The sequence below is a fragment of the Lepidochelys kempii genome, chromosome 4 (genome assembly GCF_965140265.1).
Source record: "Lepidochelys kempii isolate rLepKem1 chromosome 4, rLepKem1.hap2, whole genome shotgun sequence".
Classification (NCBI taxonomy): domain Eukaryota; kingdom Metazoa; phylum Chordata; order Testudines; family Cheloniidae; genus Lepidochelys; species Lepidochelys kempii.
The window spans coordinates 105,889,892-105,900,360 of record NC_133259.1 but is presented as its reverse complement, the minus strand read 5'-3'; positions in this window follow the sequence as shown (position 1 = coordinate 105,900,360).

Below are 10,469 nucleotides of genomic sequence, written 5' to 3'. Positions count from 1 at the left end.
CAAACGCACAAACACAAAATGGGGAATAACTGGGTAAGCAGCAGTATTGCAGAAAAAGATCTGGGGGTTATAACGGATCATAAATTGAATATGAGCCAACAACGTGACACAGTTGCAAAAAAGGCTCATATTCTGGGGTATATTAACAGGAATATCATATCTAAGACTCGGGAGGTAATTGTTATACTGCTCGGCACCGGTAAAGCCTCAGATGGAGTGTTGTGTCCAGTTCTAAATATAGTAATAAAGATGTGGACAAATAGAATCCAGAAGAGCACTTTTAAAACGATAAAAGGTTTAGAAAACATGACTTCTGAGGAAAGGTTAAAAAAATTAGACATGTTTAGTCTTGAGAAACTAAGAGTGACTGAGGACCTGATCAGTCTTCAAATATATTAAGGGATGTTATAAAGAGGTTGTTTATCAGTTATTCTCCATGTCCACTGACAGTAGAGCAAGAAGTAATTGGCTTAATCTTCAGCAAGAGAGATTTAGGTTAGATATTAGGAAAAGCTTTCTAACTATAAGAATAATTAAGTACTGGAATAAGCTTATAAGACAAGTTGTGGAATCCCTCTCACTGGAGGTTTTTAAGAACAAGTTAGGCAAATACCTGACAGGGACGGTCTAGGTTTACTTTGTCCTGCCTCAGCACAGGGGGTTGGATTTGATGACTTCTCAAGGTCTTGTCCAGCCCTATATTTTTATGATTCAATATCGGCAAACGATGTAGGACAAGTGATTGGTAACACATATAAGAAAAACCAGAAGATATAGCAATCCATAGGAAAGCATTTGACCAACGGTAAACAATTCCCTCTCATAGACAATAACCTTTTTACATTCCTATTACAACTGAAGTGTTTCTCTCCTGTCAGGACAAGCTTTTAGAGAAGGAGCTAAATTCATCTTTAGAGTAACTTCTTTTAAGACAGTGGAGTTTCACCAAGGATGAATTCTCCAGGGAGAAGGAGGCACTAAATAGAAACTAACCATAAATAAAAATTAAAGTGGTTCCACCTCTATAATAAACCATGGATTTCAACCCTCAGGGCTTACTCATAAATGAATCCAATACATACTGTGTCAAATAATAGTAAATAAATAGGGAATAAAAATAGACTCCCTTAAAACCAGAAATGGGCTCAAGCAACAAAATTTGGACTCAGATGTAGATGTCATACTCAGTGATATGTGGGGTGTTCAGACTAGGGTTTTGAGTAAGACCATTTTAAAGATAGAGTCCATTTGCAAAATGGGGACCTGGATCTGGATTTGGGTGAAAATTTCAAACAATCCTGGCCCTCAAAGTCTGGGGATGTTTGGATCAAGGTTTTTGATTCAGGTGCATCTCCATTTAAAATATAAGCTTCCCCAAGTACAATTCTTACAGGGAAGAAACAACATGACTGATTCTAGGCCATTCATTGGTATATCGTCCTGCCAATCAGGCCCTTTTGTGAGGGGGCGGAAGTCCAGTGATTAGCACTTCTAATAAAATGCTGGAATCATTCCCAGATAAATTTTATATTATTTAATTATGTACCTGAAAAACATTTCTAAGTGAACTGGTAGAGAAAATGCACAAAAATAAATTATAACACTGTACAGAGAAAAATACTCTGAAACACTGAAAACATAAAAAATACTGTACAGTCATATGTCAAAGTGTCAGGAATATCAGAAATAATGATAATAAAACTACTCTATATAAAAGCAGTGTTACCAACCCCAAACATTCTAAAATCATGAGATTTTAAAGAATAGCTTGGGCTCTTTTGATTTGCCTTCTGGTTTCTGAGAATTTAGCTTTCACTCATGGCAAAGGTTTTTCTGCTGCCATGAAGGCTAGAAATTATTATTTTTTTCTTTGAAAGCTGAGATTCTAATAAAATTGCTTGACTCCAGGAGCTGGGGCTTTAAGAAAAAATACCACCTATCCTAAGACTCATGATAGAAATCATGAGACTTAGCAACAATGTAAAAGAAGTTCTAGTTCAGGACAAGCGTGCAAGGGGCACTCTTTGTGACATGGGTTTCCTACAGATACAACCCACCAACATCTGCGTTACCCAGACACCTCACTCTGCTTGCTGTCTACAAAGGCATCTGTTTGCTAGAATGAAAGGCATTTTATTTGTTTGTAGATTGTAAATAGTTTGCAATCCTACCCAGACTGTCACTGAAAATATTTGTTTTCTAAGGAGATACACAACATGCTGTTATACTTTACAGCAAGATAACTCATGCTAAGAGATAGCGTGCATGCACTGATTTGTTTACTGTGATTCTTTCACAGCAAGTTGAACATGTGCTATTTTTTTACATATTTTAAAGTCAAAATAGATCATTTGACAAAAAAAACCCAAAACAAATATGTGAAAAGAATGCTGAAGGAAAAAACTTCAATATGGGACCAACTGTTTAAATTAAATCAGTTTTTATGCTCCACAATTTTAACGGTGCCTTCTTAAAGCAACTTACTTCATTTTACGAAGTATATCTGGAATTGTAGGACTCTCCCCAGAATGGCCCAAACAACATGGTTGAGAAGGGCATACAGCACACATAACTGATTTAAAATTTATCCTGTTACTCACCCCACTCAACATGTATACAATAATTTGAGCCCACACCCTTATTAACACTGACTGGTGCCTAACTCTGCAAGTAGTCCCGATTAAGAAGTAAGTTGGGATCACTTTTAGAGTAACATAATATTAAATGAGCAGAAGTGTGGTAGAATCTGTCCTCTTATTTGTTTTTTTGAAACCCATTATATGATAATAAACCCTGCACAGGCATGAAATAGAGAGTCCCAGAAATTTCAGAACACCACTGGAGAACAGTTCTGTATATACTACGTGACGTCTCAGCTGGTTATAGATATGCCCAACTGCAGTATTTAATTACCTACAGAGTGTATTACAGCCACTTAATATCCAAAAATGCACGGCCCGATTTATCAAAATCCCCTAATTGTCTCACACCTAAGCTCACCTTTTATCACTGTTGTGGGACTACCCTCCCACAAACTGATTCCCAAAATTGATTGTGATACTGATTTTGATTCACAGTACTGGGGAATCAGATTGATTCACAATATCTGGGACCAAATGCAGAAATTTCATTTGGATATGACCAGAAATTCCATTTTTGAAAACGTGGATGATTAACAATAGGAAAGGTTTAGAAACAATTACTGTCTCTTTATTAATTGCCAAGATGCAATATTGAATTTGTGAATACTAAATGTAAAACAGGTATTGTAAAATTGGAAGCAAAGGTTTATTAGCTACTTGAAAGTAGATGATACATCAATATATGTACGGAAACAACTAAGTGTTATGATACTTGGCTTCTGTATATGGAATACTGAGATTTGGAATAAAACGTAATTTTTAATTGGAGAAACTATTTACAATAAGGAACCTCAAATTTGTACAACATATTTGTTACTAACTATATGGACACCATATACTCCATAGGGCCCAATTCTTCTCCCATACAGGTTAATTGGGAATTTGCCATTGGTTTTCATGGGCACAGGATGGGACTCCAAATGAAATGCTCTGCAGTTAATAACTGGACATCTTTCAATAACAAGTACCACTGGATCTCAGATGGACAAGGACTACAATGATCCTGTTGTGCAAACTGCAAGGATTTTCACAAGTCAAAGAAACCCAAATATATCCACTGCCTCACGTATGTTGTGTTGATCCACTGTGCCTCACTCAGGTCCACACTTTATCGTTCTGACCTGTCAATCTGTGTCAGTCCCCATTATGAGTCCCTCCATCACATCATTTACAAGTCTCCTAACCTCACCTTCAAGGTCCTTCTCAACTTAACCCCACCCTACCTCTCCATGCTCATACTTTGTCATGTCACCTCTGCCTCTTTCACTCTGCTAATGTTGTCAGCTTCTCTTCCCCCATTTATCCCAGAAACACCTTCATTCTTACTTTGATGCCACCCATCATGCATGGGACACCGTCAAAACCAGTCTGTAAAGCTACTGCCCTGGCCTCTTTCAAATCTCCCCTCAAGGTTATTTTTAGCATGAGGCCTGTGGGAAGCTTCCAACTGATAACAAATGGATGCCAATAGCAGTTTTGATATCTGTTTTTAAAATATTTTGAAACTTATAGTTGAAAATATTGACTTGGCTCCATCTAGGAGTGCACGTAGCTAGTCTAGCTAACCACATGATTCACAGTTACAAGAGAGGTTTCAGAGTAACCGCTGTGTTAGTCTGTATTCGCAAAAAGAAAAGGAGTACTTGTGGCATCTTAGAGACTAACCAATTTATCTGAGCATAAGCTTTCGTGAGCTACAGCTCACTTCATCGGATGCATACTGTGGAAAATACATAAGATGTTTTTATACACACAGACCGTGAAAAAATGGGTGTTTATCACTACAAAAGGTTTTCTCTCCTCCCACCCCACTCTCCTGCTGGTAATAGCTTATCTAAAGTGATCACTCTCCTTACAATGTGTATGATAATCAAGGTGGGCCATTTCCAGCACAAATCAGGTTTTCTCCCCCCCACCCACCCAAACCCACTCTCCTGGTGGTAATAGCTTATCTAAAGTGATCACTCTCCTTGCAATGTGTATGATAATCAAGGTGTGCCATTTCCAGCACAAATCCAGGGTTTAACAAGAACGTCTGAGGAAGGGGGGGGGGGGAGGAATAAACAAGGGGAAATAGGTTACTTTTTATAATGAATCAAACATTCCTAGTCTCTATTCAAGCATAAGTTAATTGTATCCAATTTGCAAATTAATTCCAATTCAGCAGTCTCTTTGGAGTCTCTTTTCGAAGTTTTTTTGTTGAAGGATAGTCACTTTGAGATCAGAAATAGAGTGACCAGAGAGATTGAAGTGTTCTCCGATTGGTTTATGAATGTTATAATTCTTGACATCTGATTTGTGTCCATTTATTCTTTTACATAGAGACTGTTCAGTTTGACCAATGTACATGGCAGAGGGGCATTGCTGGCACATGATGGCATATATCACATTGGTAGATGTGCAGGTGAACGAGCCTCTGATACTGTGGCTGATGTTATTAGGCCCTGTGATGGTGTCCCCTGAATAGATATGTGGTCATAGTTGGCAACGGACTTTGTTGCAAGGCAACAGAACCACTAACCCAGGAACCTGTTCTTGCAACGAAACCCGTTGCCAACTGCCAATCAAACTGCTTGCCAATCAAAATTGTAGGCTTTTAGGGCTTGATTTTGCTTCCATTCAACTCTGTGGCAAAATTTACATTGGCTTGAAGCTAGGGTTAGGAACTTAGATTGTAAAACCCCGAGCCTCAGAGGTATTTGAGGATCTGGGCCTAATTTCTTTGGTGCAGGAACTGTCTTCATCCTGCAGCTTGGGCAGCACCAAACACATTGTCAGCACTTACACACAATAATAATGTATTCTACAGTCTGATTAACACTGATGAAGGTGCCCTGAGGAAACAAACGTGCACTTCTTTCTTCATACCATTAGCATTGTTTAGTTCACTCTAAAAACAAACAAGGAGGTTATGCCTGCACTTGGAGCTGTGGTGTGTTTCCCAGCTCTAGGAAACAGACTCATGCCAGCTGTCATGGAACTAGTGTACTAATAATAGAGTGTAGTTGCAGCAGCATGAGCAGCAGGTATTGTAGCCACCCTGAGAATACTCATCCAAAACCACAGGCACGTCCCCAGGGCAGCTAGCCCATCTCACCATTCTCACTGCCGCAGCTACCATCTATTTTTAGCATGGTAGCTCGGTTAGAGCTAGTGGAAGTATGTCTCTGTGAGCCAATCACAACTCCAGTGCCAAGTGTAGACAGACCCTCAGCCTACTTGTTCTGCTCTTCATGGCATACAGAACTTAATGTTTTTTTCACTGATACTGTGCATTGGCTTTCAGATCTGCAAGCGGCCACTGTTCCTGTTTGCTTTGTGCCCTTCATGTAAACTGGGGTGTGAAAAAGCATCATAAATATTTTTTTACGATGTGGACAACCTAGATTTCTCATTATGTTTGGCTCTATGAGGCAAAAGCTTAGGCATCTAGGGAATTTTTACTTTGAAAAACTTAGGTGCCAAGGGAGTTTAAGTGTCTACAGTGCTTGGTGGGAGTTTTGTAGATCACAGTCGGGGACTTAGACAATTAAAGCTGAGTTTAGGCACCTAAGGAACTTTGTGGATATCCCTGCTCCTGCCCAAGGGACTTGCCCAAGGTCACACAAGAAGTATGGGGCAGATTAGGGAATTGAAATCAGATCTCTGGCATCCCCATCGAGTACCTTAACTACTGGACTCAGTGGGCACTTTTACCGAGCTCACATCCACACCACCATTGAAATCCTGTTTTCTATGCCAAAGTTAACTAGCTATTTACCTGGGTTTCACAGTTTTGGTGCAGAAGAATATTCAATTATTCATGTTTCAGGGTAACAGCCGTGTTAGTCTGTATTCGCAAAAAGAAAAGGAGTACTTGTGGCACCTTAGAGACTAACCAATTTATTTGAGCATGAGCTTTCGTGAGCTACAGCTCACTTCATCGGATGCATACCGTGGAAACTGCAGCAGATATTATATACACACAGAGATCATGAAACAATACCTCCTCCCACCCCACTGTCCTGCTGGTAATAGCTTATCATTATTCATGTAACCACCAGAGGGAGCTCAGAGGGTCCTATGAGTGTAAGAGAGACACTGACACTGGCAGAAAGAACCAGATTTAAAGACAGTAATTAACAGAATTGTACTTTTTGCAACTTACCTAAGGCCACCCCTAGTGTTAGTCACTATTACTTATTTCTGTCCCTTTCTACATTTGGGAGTCTATTCTATAGTTTTTGCAGTTAGTAAGTGTGACTTTTGCAGCCATTTATCTTAGGAATATCTTAAATTTCACAAATTCAAGACTCTGCAAGACTGAAGACAAACTGAGTGTATGAAGCAGTTTGTTATGAAGCCCGTGGGCCTGGTCAATTTATATTGGCATTTTCATTCCATTTGGCCCAAAACAATCACACAATGTACTGATCCTCATTTAACAAGCATTTCCCAGGACCAGACCAACTAAAACAGGCCCTTCGGATGAAGATACATGATTGAGCCCCTGCATGACACAAGAGTCAGGGCCTGATTCTCATTTACAGTAAGACCCTTTTCACCACTCTTCCAGACTGGTGTAAAGGGCCCTCAGTTTAAATGAGACTCAGTACTTCAAAAGTATCACCTCCTCTACCGTGCCTGCCCAAGAGGCCTAGGTCATGCCAGTTAGGGGTGAAGGGCTCACTCCCATGGGTCTGAAGGAGAGCAGGAAACATGCTCAGAACTGCTGCAAGTGTTTCTGGAAGGGAGTTGGGGAACTGCGGAGGGAGGTTTCCTGTTGAATGGAAGGGCATAAGGAACTTGCAGTGTGCTCCAGCCAGGGCCCTAATCAAGGAAAGATGTCTCGATTCCCAGGGGGCTGATGAATATCCTCGCTGAACTCTCAGAAGCAGCTTGTACTCTGCACCACACGGCAAAACAGCATGAGCAATAACCATCTACCCATCACTGGTGGTCAGGATCTCCATGAACATAGTGCTCCCTGTGGTTGCAGGTTGGTCAGCACCAGGTGAATCTGCCCTGAGGTTTTCTAAGGGGTACTGTTAAGCACTGCATTTCACTGGGCACTTGCTACTCATTCATTTCCTGTCTGAATCGGCTCATTTAATTTTGCTGACAACTTTGTGTTAAGATAAGGCCCTGTGTGTAATGGCAAACTAAAATTAAGCTTCAAACAAATTATCTTTTAGGATTTAGAAGAATCTTATCTCGTTAGGGATTAAGCCACACTGTTTGTTTTAGGGCTTTAGCAGGCAGTAGGGGATTTGCAAAAGGAAACTTCTTCAGGATGGTGCACAGCTATAATGCACAGTAACTGGGGCTATGTGCATAATTCTCTGACTGCTAAAAAAAAACAACCCAAAAGGCACTTAAACATCTAAAGTATAGCTTGAACTGATTACAGACCCAATGCAGCTGCTGCATGTCATCAGCAGCTGCTGTTAAAGCCGCAATCTCATTGTGATTAACCTATTTCTTCTCTGCTTGCTGCATCTTTGCTTATCAGTACAATGCTTAAACTACCTGGTGAGCCTAGTGCTCCTCCTTATGCTAGTGAGCAACTAGCCACTGCACCGATGTGGAGGTTGGGGGTGATGCTTTGTTAAATGTTACTCCACTGCAAAGAGGACTCTACTAGATATTCCTCTTGAGCAAGGTTGTGAGAGAAAAGCAGCAGCAGCATTCCCAGGGGAGTCCCCTTGCTAAATAATGGGAACCTAGCCCAGAGCTGTTAGCATGGGAAGAAACCTCTGAAGAAATGTGTTGACCTAAAAGGGGCTGGCAGCTAATGAGCTGAAGTGTGGCTAGTCTGAAGCACTGACTAAATCCTATGGGCCTGCTTCACTTCTTCCTTTGAATGGTACTTACTCAGGTAAGGTTTCTCGCTGCAGTTAATGGGACTACTTATGTAATTATTACTTAGTGTCAGGAATGGTGGCAAAATAGAGCTCCAAAGCAATACTTTGCATTGGCCAGCAACTAGTGCCTCAATCTGAACATAAGGACAAGCAAGGAATAAGGAGGGTCCCCCAAACTGTCTTGTTCCCACCCACCTGAACTTTTCGCAGTGGTACCTGAGACTCCACTAACACTACCTGCAAACAGAGATGTTACGGCAGCACATGTTGGCGTAACCACACTAGCTTTGATCTCTCCAGCATGGCTAACGAAAGCTATGAAGCGATGGCAACACGGGCTTCAGTGTAGACTGTACAGGCACTGTGGAGACCCTGGGTACGTCCATGTAGCGCGGGTCTCTGCTGAAGGTGGTGCAACATCTTTACTGCTGTTTAGATGAAAGCTAGGGCAGGTATGCCTACCCATGCTGCAGTCACACCTCTGACTGCAGTGTAGACACAGCCTAAACGAGTTTACGGATGGAGCTCCTCTTTATCTTTCCCTCCTGTCCATTTCCCTCCTCCCCACTTAACTGGCTGTTCATGCTGGCGGATGAAACGAGTGGGAAGAAAGAACAAGCAGAAACAGCCAGAGAAGCTATAACTCGTAGCAAGGGACAAATATGTGAGTGCTCACCAGTAGTGTAAATTAAACTGGTAGCCAGGAGCTCAAGGCCAGAGAGTCACAGGGAAGCACCTCCCAGATTTACTTGATTTTATGAGTTTTAAAAATGTTTTTCCTTGCAATTCTTGTTGTGCAGCTAATGCAGGGATCTGTGTAAAAATCTTCTTCACGGTCCTCACCAGACCTATGGAACAAATGAAGCACATAAAGCCTGCAAACACTCCATCTTAGATTTTCCATAAACCCCAGTGATTGGTGGGATAGGGCACTAGTCTTAGTAGGTTATTGACTACCTATGCCAGGGCCACATATTTATCAATAAGCCTGATCATTATGTACTCCAATACTGTCTTGGGAACATATGATCACGTAACCCTTCTGTCAGGTGTTAGCAGCAACAAAAAGGGCCAGATTTAATATTTCTAGGGTCCCTTAACCAGCTTGAGCTCCCACCCAGAAACCTTGGAAAATTAAACATACCCTCTGTGGGCAGCTGGCACTAGGCAGAACCACCCTACTCTCAAGCACTCCGAAATAGTGTAAAAACAAGGCAATCTGTATTAGGAGAAAGGGAATGCAGTCATAAGCTTGGGGAAGCACAGCAACAGAATATAGAAGCAAATAAAGAGTAAAGTACCCACCCCATCTCCTTTCAATAGCTTTGGCAACAGCCCATCTAACTCCCTTTCCACCCACCAGTAAGACTGTCCCACAGGTAATGGCCCCTTGGCTACATGCCTCACCCATCCACCAAACTCTACTCACAGCATGGATCAGCAAGCAGCAATAGTCCGAGCGTCTCTTTGCAGAACTATCTCTAGTCCCAAGAGAACAACATGCCTGCTCCCTGGGAGGTGCCACAGGCTGGGCCCAATTAGTGATTCAGTGTTATTAAAGTTGCAGTTAGGCAAGGACTCGCCAAAGCCCACTTTGCTTTGCTGATATCCTCTGCATCATCTCTCTCACTGGAAAGGATCCTGGAGCAGAGTTCTAGCTGCTTGAAAATGAGCTCTTTCCTCTCTCTGAGAGCCCACTACTCCCCAAAATCCAAGCTCATTGATAGCTATGTGACTCCCAAAGTGTTACTAGAGGAATCATGAGTAAATAGACTATGTAAATGAATCTCTTAGGGCAACACTTTTCCCTTTTCATCAATAGAAGGAGTAAAGAGCTCTTTTCCCTCTGGAGCTTCTGGCAAGGGGGCTAACAACCATGTAAATTAGAACTGGGAAAGTAACCCTAGATTCATATACCTGCAAGCGGAGGATATAAGTCTCTGGTAGATTAAAGGCTTCCAATAATTTGGAACACAAATACTTG